The sequence below is a fragment of the Peromyscus californicus genome, unplaced genomic scaffold (genome assembly GCF_007827085.1).
Source record: "Peromyscus californicus insignis strain IS unplaced genomic scaffold, ASM782708v3 Scaffold_16__1_contigs__length_79575227, whole genome shotgun sequence".
Taxonomy (NCBI): Eukaryota; Metazoa; Chordata; class Mammalia; order Rodentia; family Cricetidae; genus Peromyscus; species Peromyscus californicus.
Window position 1 is genome coordinate 65,755,473 of NW_026294458.1, and position 23,111 is coordinate 65,778,583.

The window sequence follows — 23,111 nt, forward strand, 5'->3', positions numbered from 1 at the left end:
GCCAGATCCAAGCTGCAATGGACAATTCCACAAGGCCCAGAACAGCAGGAGACAGTCAGTGACCTTGGATTGTCTGGCTACCTCAAAAAGCCCCCTTCCCTACCCCCAAAAAGTAACCGACAGCCACCGAGTCAGCTGGAAGCAGTTCCAGGAGACACAGCACCCCCATTCCCATTCACCTGACATCCCAACCTCTTATTTTTTATGAAAACAAGATGTGTGGAATGTTATAATTTCCAGTCACCAACCTTCTCCCCACCCCCCAGCTACATGACTATGCATGAGCTGTCCATCAGTCAGGCAGAATGCTTAGTCATCCCAGGGCCTTGTGTCCTATGTAATCCATGAGCTACATGATCACATAATCTGCACACATGCATGGCATATCTACATAAGCCCATATGTGCATGATGGGGGGGAGGGCGGACCTATAAAAGCAGATTCCACCCATTCCCCCACCCCTTTTTCCAGATTGTTCATTTCTATTAGGTCTGTTCTACGCTCCCCCTTTACTCTCCCCTAATAAAAACTCTTATAGTGGGTTTTGTTGTACCTCTTGTTTTCTCTTGCATGGTAAACAGTGCCACAAATAAATAATACCTGACACATTGGAAATGATCAGTAAATGCCAGCTAGTTATAATTGTTTGTCATGAATTGGATGAAAAGGGGGAGGTCTAAAAAATGAGGTAATGATAGGTTCTTCTTTAAAGACAAAAATAGCCAATATTTTAATTTTTCCATGTGGAATATTTTAAACAGACCAAATGAGCTAAATAATAAAAAACTTCGCATCTTCATATGTCTTAATCCTTTTTTACTTGTAGGAGCTCAACAAGGATTTTCTCAGTCCACTAATGGGAGAAACTATGGGGATAAATTTCTGAGTCACATGGGACTTTTGAACACAGTGCTGAAAGAAGGTAAGATGCAGCCCTATCCACCTGCTGCGGGGGATCATAGTGAGTGGGCACAAGAAAATATCAAATAATTATAAGTCCTCAGAATCTAACTTCTTATTCATCACAGCCAGACATGCTATCTGAAAGTATAATTTCCAGACCACCTGCAGAGCAACAGCTGGGTATTTCCAGCTTTGAGGGTAGGAAGCTCACAGCTCACACTGTTCTGAGCCTGCCTCCTGGGGTGATGGTGAATTGAACTATAGCATTCTTGTGTCAAGAATAAAATGCCATGCAGTGAATTCCTTCATTTTTCCACTTTAAGAAAAGAAGTTGTACTAGCTTTAAAATGTGTTACCTCATATTTTAAGGTGGAAGACACATAGGCAAAAGAGAAGAGTTTGGTTCAGACCAAATAACAAGGTAAATATCAAGGAAGCGTGAGTGGTTTGCTTGTGTATCACCTGTGCAAACGGAAGTGTTTGAACTCCAGTTCTCACAAACTTTTAAATTATGTAAGCTCTGAAGTCAAATCTTATTCACAGGTGGTAAAGATAGTCATCCAAATATGAATTATACTAAACCACGTCTCTAACCTCATAAAATACCTGCTTCAACTTTTCAAAAATATATCCTTTAAAGTATTTTTGTAAGGCTGGAGAGATGGCTCAGTGGATAAGGATGCTTAATGCAAAAGAAAGAGAACCCAAGGTCAGATCTCAGTTACTCACGTAAAAATAAAAAACAAAAAACAAACAAACAAAAAACAACAACAAAAAAACCCACTACCTCATGCGTACCTCTGTCCCTTGTGCTGAAAGCACCATTCAGAGACAGGATGCTCTCTGGACTTGCTGTATGCATGCCAAACTCACTCCAGATTCAGTGAGAAACCCTGCCTCAAGTGAATAAGACAGAGACTAATAGAGCAAGAAACCCAATGTTATCCTGTAGATACTACATTCCCACACATAATTACATGTGCTCAGAACACACATACATTCATTATATATCCTCACACATACACATATACATACACATACACATACACATAAGTATTTGCTATAAACTTTATTTCTTTCAAAATAAATCCCAGGCAACAATAGCTCATTCAATCATAAAGGCTGGCAGATGTGAAATTATTTTACTTTCTAAAACTAACACAGAGAATGATTTTATAATTATGCTCTTGAAATATCAGCATTATATTTTTCCCTGTGATCTTGCAAGAATATAAACAGGCTGCTTGTGCATCAATAAGAAATTGTATGTTGATTAAGTCAACAAAATAAATATTGATTCTTTTGCAGTTTTATTTTATCAGATAATATTATTACTTTAGAGATCAGATATTCAGCATAAAAATATCAGAAATAACAAGCATTCAAAATGGAAAGCAATCAAATTTTATTTGTGTTTTATTTTGTATTATTGGATTTATGTTTGAAAAGAGGTGTACATGCTTTCTAGGTATTTACAATGTTAGAAAGTGGTGAGACTCACACTTCTCCCTGCACATGAATACATCAACAAAACCAAGAATTATCATCAGTTTCTCTTAATTTTTGGAAGCTGTTTACAGTTTTGTCTCTATTTAAAAGATTTTTATTGCTACAGAATGTGATTTTGTTAAAAGCATTGGAATTTCTTACTTTGTAACAAAAAGATTGCATACAATATAAAAATAAATAAAATTACTTAAGATTTTCACACAAAAAAAGGTAGACTGGGAGAGAGATCAGAGTAAAATTTCATTATCTCTTATCTAGTTATGTTTGTGAGACCTTCAAGATTTGCACAAAGCAAAGCTGCTAGAGCATCAAAGAGAGTTAGAAATTACCTTCATCACAAAATGGAAAAATAAAATTGAACATGGTTGTTTTATGGAGTGATTATTTAATTCATTTGCTGTTACTCATCTGTAACTTGAACACTACTCAGTTGCCATATGGTTCTTTAAAATTGATCACACCTGCTAATGCTTATTTGTCAAAACTCAAAACTTAAATAGTTGAAAAATGTGGTTCCAGAACATTGAGGATACTAGCCAATTGAAATTATAGTCCTAAGAGTCCAGAAACTCAATTTGGAATATTTTCCTATGTGAAATTATTTCCTGGTAGATATAATTTAAAAATACAATTTTTTTTTATTCCAGCAGACTACATTTAGCAAAAACATTAAACATTCTTTTTCATTTATTTTATGAAAAGTGGGGGGAGGGTGTTGGCAACTCAAAAGTACTTTTAATTGTAATCCTGCATAAAATAGTTTTTCAAGTGAACAGAAGACATTAGCCATTGCCCTTTCCAGGAAAGAGCATATCAATTGGTCATACAGTGCCAAATGATCAGCCCTGAAAACATACATTCACATAACATTTGTAATCAAGAGGTTAGATTCAGGAATATATATGTATATACAAATACATACATGCATACATTTTTTCATTTTTTTCATACATTAGTGGAAAAAAGAGGCCATGCATATGAAAAAGAGGAGGGAGGGGTGTACAGGAATATTTGGAGGGAGCAGAATGAGGGAACTGCAATTAAATTACAATCTCAAAAATAAACAAAAAGCAAACAAACAAAAACAACGATAAAGAATCTTAAACTGAGTGGGGTAGCTCCTACCTATAATCCCAGCACTCAAAGTCCAAATCAAGACAATTGTCATTAGTTTGAGGCCAGTCTAGAATTTATGAGATTGTCTCCTAATGAAAAATCTTATGTCTTCTCTTTTACATAGCTATTTCTATATAACTATGCCAGGTTAATTGGAATAGCACTGATGTTAAGAGAGAGGTGTATTTGAAAAAGAAAAATGTTCATATTATACAGACTGGACAGGTTGTGTTTATGTATTTAGTAATATATACATATATAAAATACAATATACCAAAGACTAGTGCATCAGAATAGGACAAAACAAATAAACAGAAGGAAAATCACCTGAGAGATGTACCCACTCATTTGCCCCCTCAATCCAAAAACACTAAACTGGAAGCCAAAATAAATGTGCAAAGGAATAAAAATGAGAAATAAGAAGGGAGAAAACAAAAGGAAAAGCCTGACACAATGTTATGAGACAAGGAACCTCCATAGATACTTCATTTTCTGCTGACCATGTACTGCTGGGCATGCAGCCTAACCCTTAAGAGTAGTTTGTTTCCCTAGCCAGGTTCCCTTGGAGAAAACTAATTTTTCTTTTATAAGTGGTTGTCACTGGAGATACGTTCTAGGTTTGGAATGGGAACATGTGTACACTTCTATCAGCTCTGCCATGCCATCTGGCACAGACCCGTGCAGGCCTTGTGCATATTGCTTCAGTCTCTGTGAGTTTATGTGTGCATCAATACTGCTATTCCTTGATTCCTTGGTATCCTTCATCCCCTCTGGCCCCTACACTCTTTCTGCATCCTCTTCCATGGGATTCCCTGAGCCCTGAGGGGAGGGATTTGATAGAGGCATCCCATTTAGGGCTGAGCTAATGAGGGCCTAGCTACTGTTCAGCATGTTAAGGTTTGGTTAACACAGTTGGAAAAGGATAGACACATGCAGTAAAGACAGATCCAGATTGAAAAAAAAAAAAAAAAACCTATAAACAGGTTATAGTGTGTTTAAAAATGTGTGTTGTAAATGCAAAAATGATTGTAGAAAAAAATAAACAGTTTAAAAACAATTAAGTAAAGTCTTTAAAGAAAGTGGAAAGTAATATAAAAAAGAATAAGCCATGTAAAGATGGGAAATATACAGGGAGTCTGGATCCTGTATGGTGTTGTGTTGACTTCGAATTTTTTGAATGCTGATGAGTGAATGACAGCTGCTGAGAGACACTGGATTGTAACAGGGACTTCTGAATTAAACTAGCCTAGATACTTTAGGAATGTCTTAACTTTAGAATGGAATCCAGGAAATGTATTGCACTAGAGGAGAGTTATGCTTGGAAACAAAAGGCTGTGTGTAGCTAGAGTTTTCCTGCCTGGCCCACAGTCAGGACAAATCTCTCTCACCTGCCAGTCCCACAGCCACTCAGACCCAACCAAGTAAACACAGAGACTTATATTGCTTACAAACTGTATGGCCCTGGCAGGCTTCTTGCTAACTGTTCTTACAGCTTAAATTAATCCATTTCCATTAATCTATACCTTGCCACATGGCTCGTGGCTTACCGGCATCTTCACATGCTGTTTGTCATGGTGGCGGCTAGCAGTGTCTCTCTGACTCAGCCTTCCACTTCCCAGCTTTATTCTCCTCCTTGTCCCGCCTATACTTCCTGCCTAGTCAATGGCCAATCAGTGTTTTATTTATTGACCAATCAGCAACACACTTGACATACAGACCATCCCACAACACTTCCCCTTTTCTTTTTTTTTTCAAAAGGAAGGTTTTAACCTTAACAAAGTAAAATTACATATGATTTGGGAATTTGGGCGTAGCTTCTCTTACTACTTCCTGCTGGAGGGGGTCACTGTATCTTATGGGGACACAAAGAAAATTTTAGGATTATGGAATAGTCCATGAAGCTGTATTGTCTGAGCCAGTTGCCTTCAAACCATTCTGGATGTTGGATCATCTGGGCCATGGTGTCATCAGAAACCTTTCAGGGGGTCTTGGCTGGTCAAACCTGATGTATCTTAATCTGGAACAAATCCATAGCCTTTGGCTTTCTGTGGGAACAAAAGCAGAGATTCTTTTCCAATGCAACATATCCTTATATCCAAATTTTGAAGTCAAGGTATCTTTAAAATATACATATTGGTTTAACTCAACATCTTTTATGATCAAATGTTTTTCTGCAGTTAAAAATCCCAAAGACAACACAATCCAGATTCTCTGTGTAATATTCATCTTTATGTGGCTTATTTTTTATATTAATTTTACTGTCTCTTTAAAGACTTTATTTTTTAAAACTATGTATTTGTTTATATAACTGTATATACCACCTTTTTTGTCTCTTTCAAGCCTACGTATATTTTACACACATTGTAAACTATTACATCTGAATCTGTCTTATTGTGAATCTATTGCTTTAAACTGCAGCAGCTGTGGCTGCTGGCTCCACCCACCTCAGCTTCCCAACATTTACATTTACTGCCAGCTCTGGGAGCTATTGTGGGTCTATGCTTTTATCCAAGCCGCATGTAGCCCAAAAACCTCTTTTTTTGTTTTGTACTAGCAAAGGCTAAATCTACCACGCAGCTTAATGTGCCACTTGCAGATGCCTCATTCCCGCCATACACCAGGAACCCACAAGTATCTCAAACCGGCAGCTGCTGCTCATTTGAAAGAGACAATTAGAAACTGGTTTTAGCTCCATTTTAGAATTTTTTCTCAGTTTTTAGGTGGAAACTCTTGCCCCACGTTGGGCACCAGATGTAGCATGAGTCTTAAAAGTTCTTATTAATAAAATCAAACCTGGGGCCAGTTGTTGGGGAGAAATGCTGGATGGTCAGAGAGACAAAACAAGCCACAGCTAACCTCATCTGGCCAACTTCTCGGCTGGTCTTGTTTCCTCAGACTGGAAGCCTCTGAGTCCTCATATCCAAATGGCTCTCAGCTGAACTGCTGCTCAAAACCTAAAAGCTTAACCAGCCAAATGCTTAACCAGCCAAAATGCTTAACCAGGCAAATGCTTCCAGTTTCTGGTCCTCACGCCTTATAAACCTTTCTGCTTTCTACCACCACTCCCTGGGATTAAAGGCTGCTTTCTGGGATTAAAGGCATGAGTCACCATGCCTGGCTGTTTCCAATGCAGCCTTGAACTCATAGAGGTCCAGAGGGATTTCTGTCTCTGAAATGCTAGGATTAAAGGCATGTGCTAACATTTTCTAGCCTAAGTTTCTTGTGGCTTTTCTGTTCTCTGACCCCAGATAAATTTATTAAGGTACACAATATTTTGGGGAGCACAATGCCACCACAGCTGTGGATTCCTTCAAGGTTAATAGAGATCAGATTTGATCAGGAGAGTTTCCTGAAAGTTTTGGCTATAGATATAAAGAATTAAACCAAGAAAAACTATAAGACAGGTGACATATGCTGATCCCTCTGCATGGGAACAGTTCTGAGACTGGATAACAAATGTTACAACTAGTTTTCCCAGAACTTGACCATTATCTCAATTTTCTCAGGGTCCTGTAAAAATTCCGTCATCCCCAGACAACAGGAAGCAGTCTAGAATACATAATACCCACATTCCTAAAATGTGGGGTGGGTGTGTTTTGCTCATTTGGTTTATGGATGTCTGTCATCATTTAGGGGTGTATAGGAATAGAGAATAATAAGATAACTATTAACCTCAAATATTTTACATTGGTGTGGATTTTGCTATACTGACACAAATTTAAAGATATTTTTGTTATATTTCATGTTTCTACTCTTTTTTGGGGTATTGTGCTTATGAAGCTCATTTTAAAATATATGTATAATTAAGAAATGCAGGTTAGTAGTTAGTCATCTATAATAATCAAACTAGTAGTCATGTTAGGTATTTCAAGCTTAAACAGAAATATTTTAGATAGATATGTGATCTTCAAATGCTTCAGAGACTTATGGAATACGGCATTTAAGATGGTCAGTAACCTAAGGCTTTTCATAACAGTGAGACATGTCTGTCTGATCCTAGAAGCACCAATTTATTCCAGAAAGGATGATGGACACTGAAGAACCTCCATATGGAGTTTGCTTTCATTGTGGCAAAGCTAGCCATTTGGGCAAGAAATTGCCCTTGCCTTGACTGCTGACAGTATGCTGAACTAACTGGACAAGCAGGACACAAAGGGGAAAAAACTGCTGAACTTGGCCAAGACAAGGAGGGAGAGTCCTTCAAAATTCTTGCTTCATAGAAAAGTCTGCCAAATATTTTAGGGCTAGAGGCTGAAGATGGATGCCCCAATATTACAGAGAAAACTTGAGTGACTGTCCAGGAAGTCAAATGTCTCTGTCATTTCTATAGTTTTAAAGGTAGTCTGCACTACATTTCCTGTTTACTCAGGTAGTATTATATCCTTCTGGGGTCTTTAATGTAGTTGATAACTAGATAGTTACAGTTACAGTTTTCCTTAGATGATAGAAGGTAAGTTAGGTACAAAACTTTGAACTCACCAAGGTAGGATAAATAATAAAGTATTTTCTCTGAACTTGCCAAATACAAATGGACTGGGTATTGTAAATGTAATTCTTACTTGATAATTGTTTTTTATTGTATACAGTCTTACTGTGTTAAAATTAAATCCTTCCTTTTATTTAGACAAAAAGGGAGAAATGTTGTGGAATACTTAACTACATAAAGATGTGTTAATTTGTTTATGTTGTGGAATATTACTTTAACTATGTAAAGGTGTGTTACATTTATTTATGCTTCATTTGTTCAATGATGTAAAGATGTGTTACATTTGTGTATGTTGCATTTGTTTAATTATATATAGATGTGTTGCTGTTTTAACTTGCCTAACTAAGGTACCTGATTGGTCTAATAAAAAGCTGGAAGGCCAATAGCTAAGCAGAGGAGGGATAGGCGGGGCTGGCAGGCAGAAAGAATAAATAGGAGAAGGAATATAGTCTCAAGAAAAGAGAGGAGAGATCACGAGAGAAAAAGAGGGAGATGCCCATGGCCAACCAGCCAGACACAGAAGAAACAGGAAAAGTAGGACATACAGAATGAAAGGTAAAAAACTCCAAGAGAAACAGGTTAAATTAAGTTATAAGAGCTAACAAGATAAGCATAAGGTAAGATTGAGCATTCATGACTCTTGCAGGCTGCAAGAATATATCATAGAGATTCAGCTGTGTATTAAAGCTGAACTTTGACCGGCCAAGGGTCTGTCAAAAGCCAATGCCATTTATTATGAATATTTGGTGATACCCAGCCTTTAATATTTCAGCTGTCTTCTGCTATGAAATCCTAGTGTGCCCAGACCTATTGGTAAACAGTTCAGCTCTCCAGACCTGCTGAACCTACTAAGTTACTAACTGCCCTGCTGAGTTTAGGAGACAAGCTGGCAGGAGACACATAGCTTTGTTTCCTGTGCTAGTGATTCTCCAGAGCATTTTGACTGAAAACAAAAGAGGTTTTTACATATCAAGGTGAGAGTTAAAACAACATTCCTGAGGAGGCAGGGAACCATGTGACCATGGAAAGAAAGGACAGGTATTTTCTGTAGACAAGGACAGAACAGCATGGTGAGAAAGAAGAAAGGATGACAGAGGTTCCATAGAGGGTAAGCAGATCTTGAGTAGAATTTTCTGAGTGCCAGGAGTAGAGAGTAGCAGAGATAGAAAAAGAAGATACAGAGGATGAAGATGAGGCTGAAAGCTTAGGAGTTAGTCATTAGCTGGACTATGTACTAGGGAGCTGGACGGAACTGCAGTTATGGAGACAGGATTTCATTCCAGAGATATAAAGTAGATGGATATAGAGCTTGGTATGTCTAGAGTTGTTCCTGCCTTCAATGCCTGGTGGAACTACTATAGCTGAATTGATAGAATTTTGTCTTAGAGGAATAAAATTAACAGACATAAGAGCATAGTGTACATAGATTTTTTTTCCCTGATATCCCACACCGGACATAGCAAAGCCTCCTTGGACACTGGGGAATTGATACATAACTAATAAGAAGTCTCCATATCTTGATTTGGGAGCTGGGTGGTGGCCCAAATGAAAGCCTGCTACAGAGAGGTGAAGATATACAGTTAACCTAGCTGCTTCCCTGTCTGGACTGGCCTGAAGGTTCCCAGGGAATGCCTGCTGGAGCTGAGGGTTTAAAAAAAGCAATGAGTGGGAGGAAGGAAGTTTAGAGGGGAAGATCTATGTGATCCACTGGAGATGGAGGTTGAGGGAAGGGAGTTGGCAGCAGATGGTCTGCTACAGAACTGAGGATAAGACTGAGGGATTATATTTGGAGGAGAGGAAAGAGAGGTGGAAATCTGCAGTTAGTCTACCTGCTTCTCTGTGTGGACTGGTATCTAGTCTTGACTTAATGTAGAATAAATCAGAGAGTGTGCCAGCTTGGGCTACCATAACAAAAGATTGGGTGATTTTGACCAAAATGTGTTTCTTCTCTCACCATTCATGTACCTGAAAGTCTGAGATCATGGTGTCAGTGTCGTGGATTCTTGGTGACAGATCTCTTCCTCACTTGCAAACAGGCACTTTACCACTGTCCATCACACAATGCAAAAAGTGACAGAACACGTTCTCGTCCTCTTTTGAAAGACTGTAGTACCCATCACTGTACACCATTCTCATCTACCCCTGACCACCCATCAAAAGCCCCACCTTCCAAAACCATCACAATCAGTGCATAGGGGCTTCAACATAGGAATTCTGATAAAACACTAACAGTAAATACATACCAATTAAAGGTATTGCTAAGGATAAAAGTAGCAGACATCTTGAGAATTAAAAGCATTCCAGGAGCTGAAGAGGGATAGCTCAGTGGGTAAAGTACTTGTCCACAAGCAGGAAAACATGGGTTCAATTCTTAGAAGAACCCAAGTAAAAACAAAACAAAAAAAAAAGGAAAAAAAAACATATTAATGTTTATAATCCCAATGCTAGAGAGGCAGAGACAGGTGAAGCCCTGGACCTCACTGGCCAGGACGCTTAGCCTAGTGGTTGAACTTCTGAACGATGAGAAACCTTGTCTCAAAAAAAATCTGGATAATATTGAAAGAAAACACCAAAGCTTGTCCAGTGACCTACACAGACACGCACTTAGACATACACCCACATGTATGTTCACCTGATATTCATGCATTCACAAGTATTGCAGAAAAAAAACACCAAGATATTACCACATTTTAAGGAAATATATTTGTAGAACTAAATGAAAAAAAGCAAGATTGTTTGGAGAAGAAAAAACTATAAATAATGTCAAATGGAGATTATGGGTCTGGAATCTTAAGTTAAAAGATTGGAATGTCAAAAATTAAAAGATTTAATAAAGTGTTTGACTGCCTAGATGTTTGGGGTGTTGAAATTAACACTAGGTGGGGGTGACATGTTTAGTCTAAACAGGGAAATGTGAGACGTGTGTTCATATTGTTATACCAAGGCAATGGGAGTATTCAGAATAATGGGATTTATATACCTAGTTGCCTTGAAACAAGATAAACACAGACACATCTTCAAATTCTTATCCAACAGGTCATAACAGAGCTACAGTTCATGAAGGTGGAGATAACCAATGACTTAACATTCACTACTAATACGTTTCTCATAAAAACAATGCCTTTTTCCCCTAGGATAACACAGATAGTGAACAGTGGGAAATCCTGAGCCATGTATTGGTTTTTGCTCTCCATTTTCCCTGAATGCAGACTCTTCTTTAATAAAGTCTTAGGATGCTAGTGAAGTGGAGACCATGGCTTGCTTTTTCATAAAAGATGTATGGACAAGGGATCTGTGCCAACAAAGTATTGACCAATTCCTCAGCACCAATGCACATTTTCACCTAAATTATTGCCAGCCCAACCCTTAGCCAAAATTTATAACATAGCTTTTTGTAGCTCTCCAAATTTGTCTTCAGCTGATATGGAGCCTTATTCCTTCAGGCCAGTCTACAGTATGCTCATCTTTCCAAGATATTACAAGCCAGAGCAGCATCCTGAGCTATACCTCACTGTCAGTATTTAGTTTTCTAAAATATTTCATAAATGATAGAAACATATACATATGTTTTCCCAATGATATTCTTGAAAAAAATCACTAGGCTTCATCCTAAGATAAATTCTGCCACCCACCAGGAGATACATTGATGGCATGTGAGTCCTGTGCACATAACTCAGAGATTCTCTGTTCATCTCTTATATCTTACTAACTCTTCCCAGTCCCATTTCTCACCATCAACACATCCAGTCATCATCTCATTCCTTAATGGTGCCAGCAAAGATACATTTAACTGTTCCTTACTCATTTCTTGTAGTGCCAATTGCTGTTTCTTATAAGAGTTCAGACCACTGCATTTTCATCTGCTTGTCTTTGACTCTTAAAGTCCTACTCAGGATCCACTTATTCTGCAAAATCTTGACACCGGTACAACCTGAAAATTATAATCTTAGCTCTTGCTACTAGCATGATTTCTATATGTTTAATACATTGTTATCCTTTGCTTAAGCATTACCACCTTCCTCTACTCTGACCTAAACCAGCATGCAAAATCTTTAGAAAAAAAAATATGTCAAGTTTCTATGGTCACCGTTTGTGGTTATAGTAACTGTCAGTAACTGGTAATAATGGCAGGACTTATGCTCATAGTAAAAGCCGAGTTCATTATACCATTATTTACAAGAATGAACCTGATTGTGACACCATTATATAACAAAAGATTTGAGCACCTATAATTGCTTTTAAGCTTAGAAGGTCATGAGATTTTCCTTACCCCACATCTACACCTAAAGGGTTCTTTCCCATTACTCAGGTTTACCCCAATGTTCTATCTATTCATTTTTAATTTTACCTCCTCTTGTATTCAATTACTCTCCATCCTGTTATCCTCTTTTTAAAATGGTTCTTATAACCTCATATTTATTGTTTGGATACATAGCAGAATACAGTCTTCTGTATCCATAGGTGCCACATCTGTTTATTCCACTACCCACAGTCTAAAAATATTTTTTAAATTTTGAATACATACAGAGTGTACACACACACACACACACACACACATACTTTCTTATTCTTCCATAAATGACCCTGTTACCATGATTTATACATAATTTAAACTATATTTGGTAATCTATATATGGTTTAAAGAAAGTATATAGGATATCTTCTTGGATTGTGTATAAATAATATAGCATTTTACATAGGAGACTTGAAAATCCTCAGATTTTTGTGTACTCAAAAGATCCCAAATCCAACCCCTCACTGATTCTCAGATACAGTAGTACAAGCTTTCCAGGATCGATTTACATCCTTGCATCTGAGTGCATGTTCATAAATGTGTACACATGTATGTGTCATGTGTGGAGAGCCAGAGAGCGATGTCAATGCCTTTCCCCATCAATTCTTCACCTCCTTTTTTGAGACAGGGCCTCCCACTGAACCTGTAGATTACCAATATTGTCAGGCTGGTTGCTTAGTGAGTTCCAGAAAGCCTCTTATCTCTATCTCCCCGGCCCTGGAATTAGAGGCATTCGTGGATCCTAGGGATCAAAATTAGATCGTTATGCTTGGGTAGCAAGCACTTTACTAACTGATTCATCTCACCAACCACCCAATACCAGTTTTCAGGTTTGGTTTTTCAGTTTCCACAGTCTCTTAGAGCATCTACTACATATGCTAAATACCTAGTATATATTTATGAGTAAATAATATTCTATTAGGTAATTACCTAAGGTTCTATTGGGAGGCACATGTGATGCTAGGTATATGTGATGACTAATCTTTATTGTCAGCTTCATTACATTATTAGTCAAGCACACTTGAAAGTCTATCTGTGAAGGCATTTTTCAGAAATGATTGACATATGGGACAGTACTGAGGGAGAAGACCTACCTTGCACCATCCCATAGGCAGGGGCTCTGATGGAATCTCTGCTTCCATGCCTGCCATAAGGTGAAGTTTGACGTTGTATGCCTTCCCTACCATGATGGAGTAGCCTCCTATGAAACTGTGAGCCAAAATCCATCTTCCCCACTTCAGATGGTTACAGGTACAGTGCCCCATGTCTCTGGACACACATTATAAGCAGAAGTGCTGATGGTATTTTTGCAAGACAGTTTCTTAAAGGACATAAATAGAAGTACAGATTCAGAGAGCTAAAGACAGTTTCTTACGTTACCAATGCTAAATAAGCTCATAACCGTGGAAGGTGGAGATAGTAGTGTATTTGTCAAAAAGTTTGAAGCAAAGATCAGACATCCTCATTGCACTGCATACTAATGTCTCTCTCTGTATATATGCAAAGCTCAAGTAGAGCGTTATAAAAGACTCAGACTACCTTAAGATTCCTTCCCTGAACACACATACCAGAATATATATAAATATAAATATAAATATAAATATAAATATAAATATAAATATAAATATATACCTGTTCTTGCTAGTGCTGTCATGTGAATTAAGGGTTCAAAAACTGGTACAAATGCTAGAACTCTGCCTATTGACATTAATCTGGACAGAGTCCTTTACCCATTGCCCCAAGAGTTGTTGACATCCATTAAACTTGAGTAAGCTGCCTTGTTAACATTGGTAGTTCTTGGTACATACTAATTGCTTCCATTATTCTCTACTACATTAGTGAGCACAGGTCGAGCTATGTTGAAGTAACAAGATTATAATTCAGTGTCTTTTGAATTAATTTTTGTGTGAGACATTGGTTATCTAGTTTCTGTCTTCCTCAGTTTTCTGCTGTTATAAGACTGTCTTTCCTCAAACATGTTTTTGACACTGTAGTTAAGAACAGATTGGCTCTAGCTACATAGGGTTATTTGTATTCCCTCCACATCTCATCCGTTTGCTTGCTGGTTAGGAGGCAGGATAATGTTGTTGTTGTTGCTGCTGCTGCTGCTGCTGCTGCTGCTATTGTTGGTGTTGCTGCTGCTGCTGTTGTTGTTCTTGCTGTTGTTGTTGCTGCTGTTTTACCATGGCTCAGTAGTATAACATGAAATCAGGTATGATTCAACCTCTAGCATTGCCTTCTGTCCAGATTGCTTTGGCTTTTCAGAGCATTTTGTGTTTTCATATGAATTTTAACATTGTTTTTTCTAGTTCTGTAAAGATTGGATTTGGATGGAGATTGCATTGAAACAATAGATTGCTTTTAGTAATATCGCTGCTTTCACAAATTTTGCCAAACCATGAGCACAGAAGTTCTTTCTGTCTTCTGGTGTCTTGTGCAATTTCTTTCTTCTTTATAACCTATTTTATTGTTTTCATTATTTTTGCAAAGTCTCCAGTAGATACTTTGACTCTCTGGGGCAACTGTCCAACCCCATGTGGACTCTGCTTTCTGGTTTTTTTGTCTAACACTACCTGAATGAAAATTGATGCTACTACAATTTCTTTTTTTTAATTTAACTTTATTTTATGTGCATTGGTATTTATCCACGGGTGTCAGGTCCCCTGGAACTGGACTTACAGACAGTTGTGAGCTGCCATGTGGGTGCTGGGAATTGAACGTAGGTCCTCTGGAAGAGCAACTGGTGCTCTTAACCACTGAGCCATCTCTCCAGACCCCCAATTTCTTTATACAGCTTGCTGGTGAACTTAACTTTCCAAACCAGGTGCTTTCTCCTGTGAATGTCACATATCATTTCCTCACTTTCATTAACCAAAGATTGCTACTCAGTTATAGCCAGTATTAACAACAGATCTCTCTATATAGGTGGAACTAGAAGAGAAGGACATATGTGAATATTTTAAGAGGTTATCACAACTTTAACATCATATATATATTTTATTTACAAATTTTCCCTCCCTTCAAGGCTCAGAGATCTGTGAGGAAGAGGAGACAGAAAAATTGTAAGGGTCAGAGAAGATGGATAACTCCCAAGAAACAGCATCATCCAGACACAATGGGACTGACACACATATGAACTCACGGAGCCTGGGACAGCACACATAAGATCTGCACAGGTTCAAGCCAGACGGGGTCCCAGCACTGAAAGGAAGAAGTGGACATGAGGTCTTCCTTAACCAAAAGCCTATTTGCATTGATATCTGCTAGGAAAGGAAACTCAGTTGTCTCCAATGGAAGATCATTGGATATAGCGCCCACAATCACGGGCAGGCTCCATGCCCAGGAGTAGTTAGTTAACGCAAAACGAACTCCATGGTTTATTTTGTGGGCCTTTTGATTTGTTTTGTTTTACCTTTTTTTTGTCTTATTGGTTTCTTCCTTTTGGTATGTTTTTCCTAGCTTTATTGAGATACAAATTATGAATAAAAATTGCCATTTTATTCAAGAAATTAGACATCAAAATGCCCAACAGTCCAATTAAGAAATGGGCTATAGAACTAAACAGAGAATTCTCAACAGAGGAAACTCAAATGGCCGAAAGACATTTAAGGAACTGCTCAACATCCCTAATCATCAGGGAAATGCAAATCAAAACAACTCTGAGATACCACCTTACGCCTGTCAGAATGGCTAAGATCAAAAACACTGAAGACACCTTATGCTGGAGAGGATGTGGAGCTAGGGGAACTCTCCTCCACTGCTGGTGGGAATGCAAGCTTGTACAACCACTTTGGAAATCAATATGGCGCTTTCTTAGAAAATTGGGAATCAATCTCCCCCAAGATCCAGCTATACCACTCTTGGGCATATACCCAAGAAATGCTCAACCACACCATAAGAGCACTTGTTCAGTTATGTTCATATCAGCATTGTTTGTAATAGCCAGAACATGGAAACAACCCAGATGCCCTTCAACTGAAGAATGGATAAACAAAATGTGGTACATATACACAATGGAATACTACTCAGCAGAGAAAAACAATGGCATCATGAGGTTTACAGACAAATGGATGGATCTAGAAAAAATCATCCTGAGTGAGGTAACCCAGACTCAGAAAGACAAACATGGTATGTACTCACTCATAGCAAGATACTAGACATGAAACAAGGATGACTTGTCTGCTACTCACATCACCAGGGAGGCTACCTGGAAAACAGGACCCCAAGAAAGACACAGGGATCACCCAATGACAGAGAAATGGAATGAGATCTACATGAACAGCCTGGACATGAGTGGCGGTAATGAAAGGCGAGGGTTGAGGGAAAGAGAGCTTGGGGGAGCGGGAGATCCCAGCTGGATCAACAACAGAGAGGGAGAACAAGGAATAGGAGACCATGGTAAATAAAGACCACATGAGAATAGGAAGAAGCAAAGTGCTAGAGAGGCCCACAGAAATCCACAAAGATACCCACACAACAGACTGCTGGCAGTGGTCGAGAGACAGCCCGAACTGACCTACTCTGGTGATGGGATGGCCAAACACCCTAATTGTTGTGCTAGAAACCTCATCCAACTACTGAGGGATCTGGATGCAGAGATCCATGACTAGGCCCCGGGTGGATCTCTGGGAGTCCAATTAGCGAGAATGAGGAGGGTTTATATGAGCGAGAATTGTTGAGACCAAGGTTGGATAAAGCACAGGGACAAATAGCCAAATGAATGGAAACACATGAACTATGAACCAATGGCTGAGGGGTCCCCACTGGATCAGGCCCTCTGAATGGATGAGACAGTTGATTGGCTTGATCTGTTTGGGAGGCATCCAGGCAGTGGGACCAGATCTTGTGCTCATTGCATGAGTTGGCTGTTTGAAACCTGGGGCCTATGCAGGATTGTTTGGCTCGGCCTGGGAGGAGGGGACTAGACCTACCTGGACTGAGTCTACCAGGTTGACCTCAGTCTGTGGGGAAGGCTTTGCCCTGGAGGAGATGGGAATGGGGGGGGGGGGGGGGGTTGGGGGGAAGGTGAGGGGGACGGGAGGGGGGAGAACAAGGGAATCCGTGGCTGATATGTAGAACTGAATTGTATTGCAAAATAAATTAATAAAAAAAAAAAATGCAAACCACAAAAAAAAAAAAAAATTGCCATTTTAAGGGTGTAAGATGGTGCTTTGATATATGTATATGCATTATGAATTGATGCCACTATCAAGTTAATTAACACATATAATCCCTGATATTGTAACTATGTGTGTGTGGTAATAACATGTCAGAAGCTCTCTTTTAGTCAATACCAAGTGTAAAATGCAGTATTATTAATTAGCCTCATCATATATCACTATACTATATATTTAAATTTCCAGAACACATTCTCCTTGCATATCTAAAAGTTCACCTCCCTTGACCAGCATTTCATTATTTTCCCTAATTAATTCATCATTAATTAACTCAAGAAGCAGCAATCACTGTTCTCTGCTTCTATGAGATAAACTTTCTTAGATTCCACTGATACTTCAGTCTTGCAATATTTGTCTTTTGTGCTTAGCTTATTTTAATTAGTATGATAACTTCTGGGTTCATTATTACATTCACAGATTACAAAATTTCCTTCTTTTTAAGGACAGAGAGGGTAGAGAGATAGACACAGAGGTGAAGACAGAGAACTATTGAGGACCTACCCTGGCTTTGCTGTGCATGTTCTCTACCTATCTATCCACACACTAAGGTTTTTCCCACATCTCGGCTTCTGTGACTAGTGCTGCACTAGACAAGAAAGTAAAAATGTCTCTGAATTAATTTCTAGAAGAGGCAGTTTAGATGAGCAGTTTTCCAAATTAACAGCAAAGTCAACTGACATGAAAGTTAAAGATGGAGCAAAAGTTACCTGGTTATCCTCTTAAGTACAAAGAATATTACATAAGTCATTAAGAAGACAAATATCATAACTAAGCATTTTTATCATGAAAGAAAATGAATAAAAGGAAAACACTGGAAATTTTGGAAGGTGTTAACCATCTCTGTTATTTGAGACGACAGCATGAGGGATATTTGCCTCTATCCAAATTCATCAAATTTGTTTTGAATTTATACATTAAATATGTGCAGGTGTTTGTTTTTAAAAATCATCACTACACATAGTGCTAGGTACTTTTCTGATGCTCTGATACAATACCATGGCCAAGGCAACTTATAAAGAAAGAATATATTTAGGCTTGCAGTTAAAGAGGAAGTGTCCATCATGGGAGGGAAGGCATGGAATGAGACGGCAGAAGTGGAAGCTGAGAAATCACATCTTCAACTGCAAACACAAACAGAGAACAAACTGGAAATGGGGCAATTCTATAAACTGTCAAAGCCTACCTTAATGACATGCTTTCTCCTGTAAGATTCCACCGTCTACACTGACCCAAAAAGTGCCAGCAACAGAGATCCAAGTATTTAAATATCTGAGCCAATAGGGTATGGTTCTCACTCAAAGCACCACAGGTAGTGCATCGAATTTCAAGACTAAGTCTTATCAGATGATTTTGAAAAGGTAAGCAACTCCCAGTTGATGTATTATAACCCAATCTTCTTAGACCTTGACAGTGAGTAAAGCTGTAATTAACTTCTAGTGAAAATACCGAAAACCATGGCCATGATAAAACATTAGCAATTATCTCACGATGCCCGTCGGTTTGTATCTACAAATAATATCTTATTTTCTATTTTTTAAAAAGCTTTATATTCTGAGTTCTTAGTTCTTTACCCTAGAAATGTATCCGCAGAACTTAATTAGGTCATTATTCCTTCCACAATCCTAACATCTGCAGCTCAATCGAAAGACTGCAGACTTGTCATTCAACAATGCAAACATTCTCAAGTGTGTACACAGTGATAAACATCCATTAACTAATCAGCACATCAGAGAGGAGATGCAGGGGGGATAAAAGGAAACAACAATCAAGAAAAGCAATTTTAAAATGAGAGGGAATGATTAGGTAGAAAATTGACTTCTAATACTCTGGGGTAGAAAATACGTTTTGGCTTGTTTTTCAATGCATATATTTGAAATCTTTATCATTGAGTTTTCCTACACCTTTGATCTAAAAATTATTTCCTTAATTGTGCAAATGATTCCCTCCAAAGCATCATATTGATGCATTATTTTCTAAATGAACTTTGTCATTGAATCAGCATACAATTGATGGGACATAGAACAAGAGCACCATTGCTTATGTGACCTTGGAAGGTCTACTTAAGATTTTCCTCTTCTCACCTGCCAAACAGCAGCAATGATCCCTGTGAGCTGTGAGGGTTATGAAATTGCCAGGTGAAAAGGTGTTAACATGAAAGAGTTATGCACTTACTATGAAGAATGCAGGTCAAACACTTCCCCACAAGTATTAACAAGTTGTTCCTTGTTCTTGGTTTTGTTTTCATTACTCATGACTTTGAATCAAGATTTTTTTCCCCCATTTTCTCAACTCTACTAACAAATGTGTTTCTTACCTTAATCTATGAACAAACATACCATTTGCGCTAGGCTTATTTTCCATATTTTAATCTATTGTGTATATAAACAGGATCTTGTCAGATGTATTTATGGTAAACACAGATTGTAAAATTCAAGTTTTAGACACATGTTGAACTGGATGCTTCAAATTTTAACACTACAGATTTATGAACACTGTTAACTAATGCCAACAAATATTAGTAGAGAAAACTCACACCGGACAGTTGAGTGGAAACTGATTTTGTTCCTAAATTATTTGCATGCATGAAAATTAAAGCACACAGACTAAATCCCAATAATCATCTATCTAAAACAGTTATTTTAGCTAGGACAAAGTGGTATTAAACTACCTGTGTTTACTAATTACTTTTAGCCAATGAAGAAATAAATTATCAAACCAACCAAGGCAGGGATCATTATGGTAGGAGTGGGGATGGTGAGGTTTAGGAGTAGAAATGTATGGAAGGAGATGTCTTAGGATGTTTTGTTTCTTGACCTGGATCATGGTTATAAAAGAGTACACCTTTTACAAAGAGCATAATTCATTGCAACTGTGCATTTTGTGTGATCTCATGAGTTTATATAATATTTGATCACTGATAGATTAGCGTCTCTAAAAGATTAGTAGTAATCAGGCCAAACACAATTAAACAGATTTCTCTTCTTTGGTTGCTCTCAGAGCCTGTAAGATACTAGTACATATTGTGAATGGTTGGGACAGTGATTTTTCTTGCAACATTTAACAATCTAATTTGGCCAAGGACCCCTTTTTTCCCAAAACACCTTTCAACAGTTCTCAAGACACTAGTGTTTCCTGATTCACAGCTCAGGAAATGTTCTAATTTATATAATAGTGTGGAAAACTGGTAACTTGGGTCCTTTAAATATATATGCTTCCTGCATATGTATACACACACACACACACACACACACACACAGAGAGAGAGAGAGAGACAGAGAGAGAGAGAAATCCAAATGCCAATTGTTTAATAACAATTTAACTTCCTGAACACACAATAGAGACTGTATTAAACATTTTATGCTTAACAATAAGAAATTATATTATTAAAGTTCATAATATTCCACTTCTTATTGGTCAGTTATTATCTTCAGTGACTGGAATTTTCCTTTCTTGGTCCTTAAAATATAATACTTCATTAAGAACAATGAACCCATGACTTTATAGGAAATACAAAATTAATATCAACATAATTGAAATCTCACAATTTTATAGTGGTATAATAGAGCTCTGTTATATGTTGCAAAAACCAACAGGTAGAAAAAGCTCATTTAATATATTTAGTAATTGTGGCATGTCATCATCATGCTAGATGAAAAGAAACCCTAGAGAGACACAAGAATTCAAACTTACCCTTCCACTTGCAACTAAACACTGAATGGTCCATCAAGTAGCTAAACAAACATGATTGCCCAGCATAAATTAAAATATACATACATATATATATATATATATATATATATATATGTGTGTGTGTGTGTGTGTGTGTGTGTGTGTGTGTGTGTGTATACACTCTATAGTGTAAGTGTCTCACCTCCTTTTTTTAAAATTCCACATTACAATGGCCATTGTCCTTGTTAATGCAGAAATTCACATGGTGAAATCATAATGAAAGTCTTCTTAAATGTGACTCAGCTATCATAAATTTTGAAGTTAAGTACATAAAAGTTTAAGTCTATCACTATGCTTGAGTGAACCTGGGTATCACCTGTGAGGGATGTGCTTTTAGTGATGAGATTCTTCTGTCTTTGGATAAGCAGATCTCTGGTGTCACATTACAAATATGGGCAATTTATGGTTAGGTATCACTTAATTTTACTAAGGTAATATTAAGTACTAATGTTGGGCAAATGGCAAATTCAGACTAAGGATTTTCCTTCTTCCTAAGTTCAAAACACTAGCATGAGTCAGAATCTAGACTAAAAAGAAAAAGACATGAAAAAAGAAAAATAATCTTTAGGAAGACAAAGGGGTCAAAGCAGGAGGAGCAAGAATCCAATGACAAGAAGATGGTCAAAGTACTACACACATGAATGAAAACACCATGATGAAACTATTTTTGTATAATTATTTTACACCAATAAAAACAGCCATTAAGAGAAAATGTTGCGAGCCGGGCAGCGGTCTCGCATGCCTTTCATTCTAGCACTCGGGAGGCAGAGCCAGGAAGATCTTTGTGAGTTCGAGGCCAACCTGGTCTACAGAGCAAGATCCAGGACAGGCACCAAAGCTACACAGAGAAACCCTGTCTCGAAAAACCAAAAGAGAGAGAGAGAGAGAGGTTACAAAAAAGTAATTTCTGCCTTAATGCTGCATTAATATACACAATTAAGGCAAAAATTAAGCATCCTAACATACTAAACTAGTTGCATTTGTGATCAAAACTTTTCTGAAAAAAAAAAAAAAAGAAAACCTCAGTAGCTATAATGGTTTGAAGGCATTCAATAATTAATTCCTGTCAGAAATTTACTGAGTGTGTTCTAAATGCAGGGAACAAAGCTGGAATTGTAGGTCAGTGGTAGAGTGCTGGTGTATCATGCTGAATGCCCTAGGTTCAATGCCCTGTAAAGCCCAGAGGGAAGGGACATAAGCTATTATGTATACTTACCACAGGTTATACAATCTAATAAAGGAAGACGTGGTTCCTGCTCTCTGAGAGTGTGAAGTCAAGTGAGAATATCAGAAGTAAAGAAACAAGCAAGTCGTCGATAGGCCGTGAATGCAGCAACTGTGAAATCACAGTACACCTCAGAGGATTCATCTGTAGGCTCCTCCTTGAAGCTTTGCAGATAAAGAGGCATGCCTATAGAAAATGTCTTCTAGCCTGGCACTTCAGGAAGGAGAAGGGTTAACTAAGCAACAACAGGACAGAGCATCCTAGGTGTAAGGGGAGGAGGGTGTCCAAATGCCCAGGGCCTAAAGAAACAGGAACTTTGAGGTAAGTGGAAAACAGACCCATCAGTTGGCCAAAGTTCAAATGGGAGGCGATTGTTGTAGAAGACAGGAAAGAGATGAGGAGAGTTGGGGACTCATGCTCAGTGGGCCACTGAAGATTTACATGCAGCAGTTTGCTATCACTTTCCCTTGAACTCAAATAGCCGTTCTGCAAACCTAATAAGCTATTCATTTTTACCCAGCACATGGTTTCAAGAACAGCTCTAAAATTATCTCACTTCGCACTACATACTTGCAAATTGAAAGCAGCATGAATGAGCACGTGCTTCTTAAGCCTAAAAGGAAGATGGGGAAACTGAACAGAAACGGTAATGAACGTGAAGTATTAAACCCA

At 38.0% G+C, this 23,111-nt stretch overlaps 1 long non-coding RNA gene across 2 annotated transcripts in view; it reads right to left on the reverse strand.

The window, feature by feature from the left end:
- Window positions 1–2,034: 2,034 nt before the first annotated feature.
- The window catches only part of LOC128112195 (uncharacterized), a 49,481-nt gene continuing 28,404 nt past the window's right edge, over window positions 2,035–23,111 (reverse strand). For both annotated transcript variants that reach the window (XR_008218909.1, XR_008218908.1), the window contains exon 3: window positions 2,035–5,573. This is a non-coding gene — a long non-coding RNA (uncharacterized LOC128112195). The remainder of the gene's footprint in view (window positions 5,574–23,111) is intronic.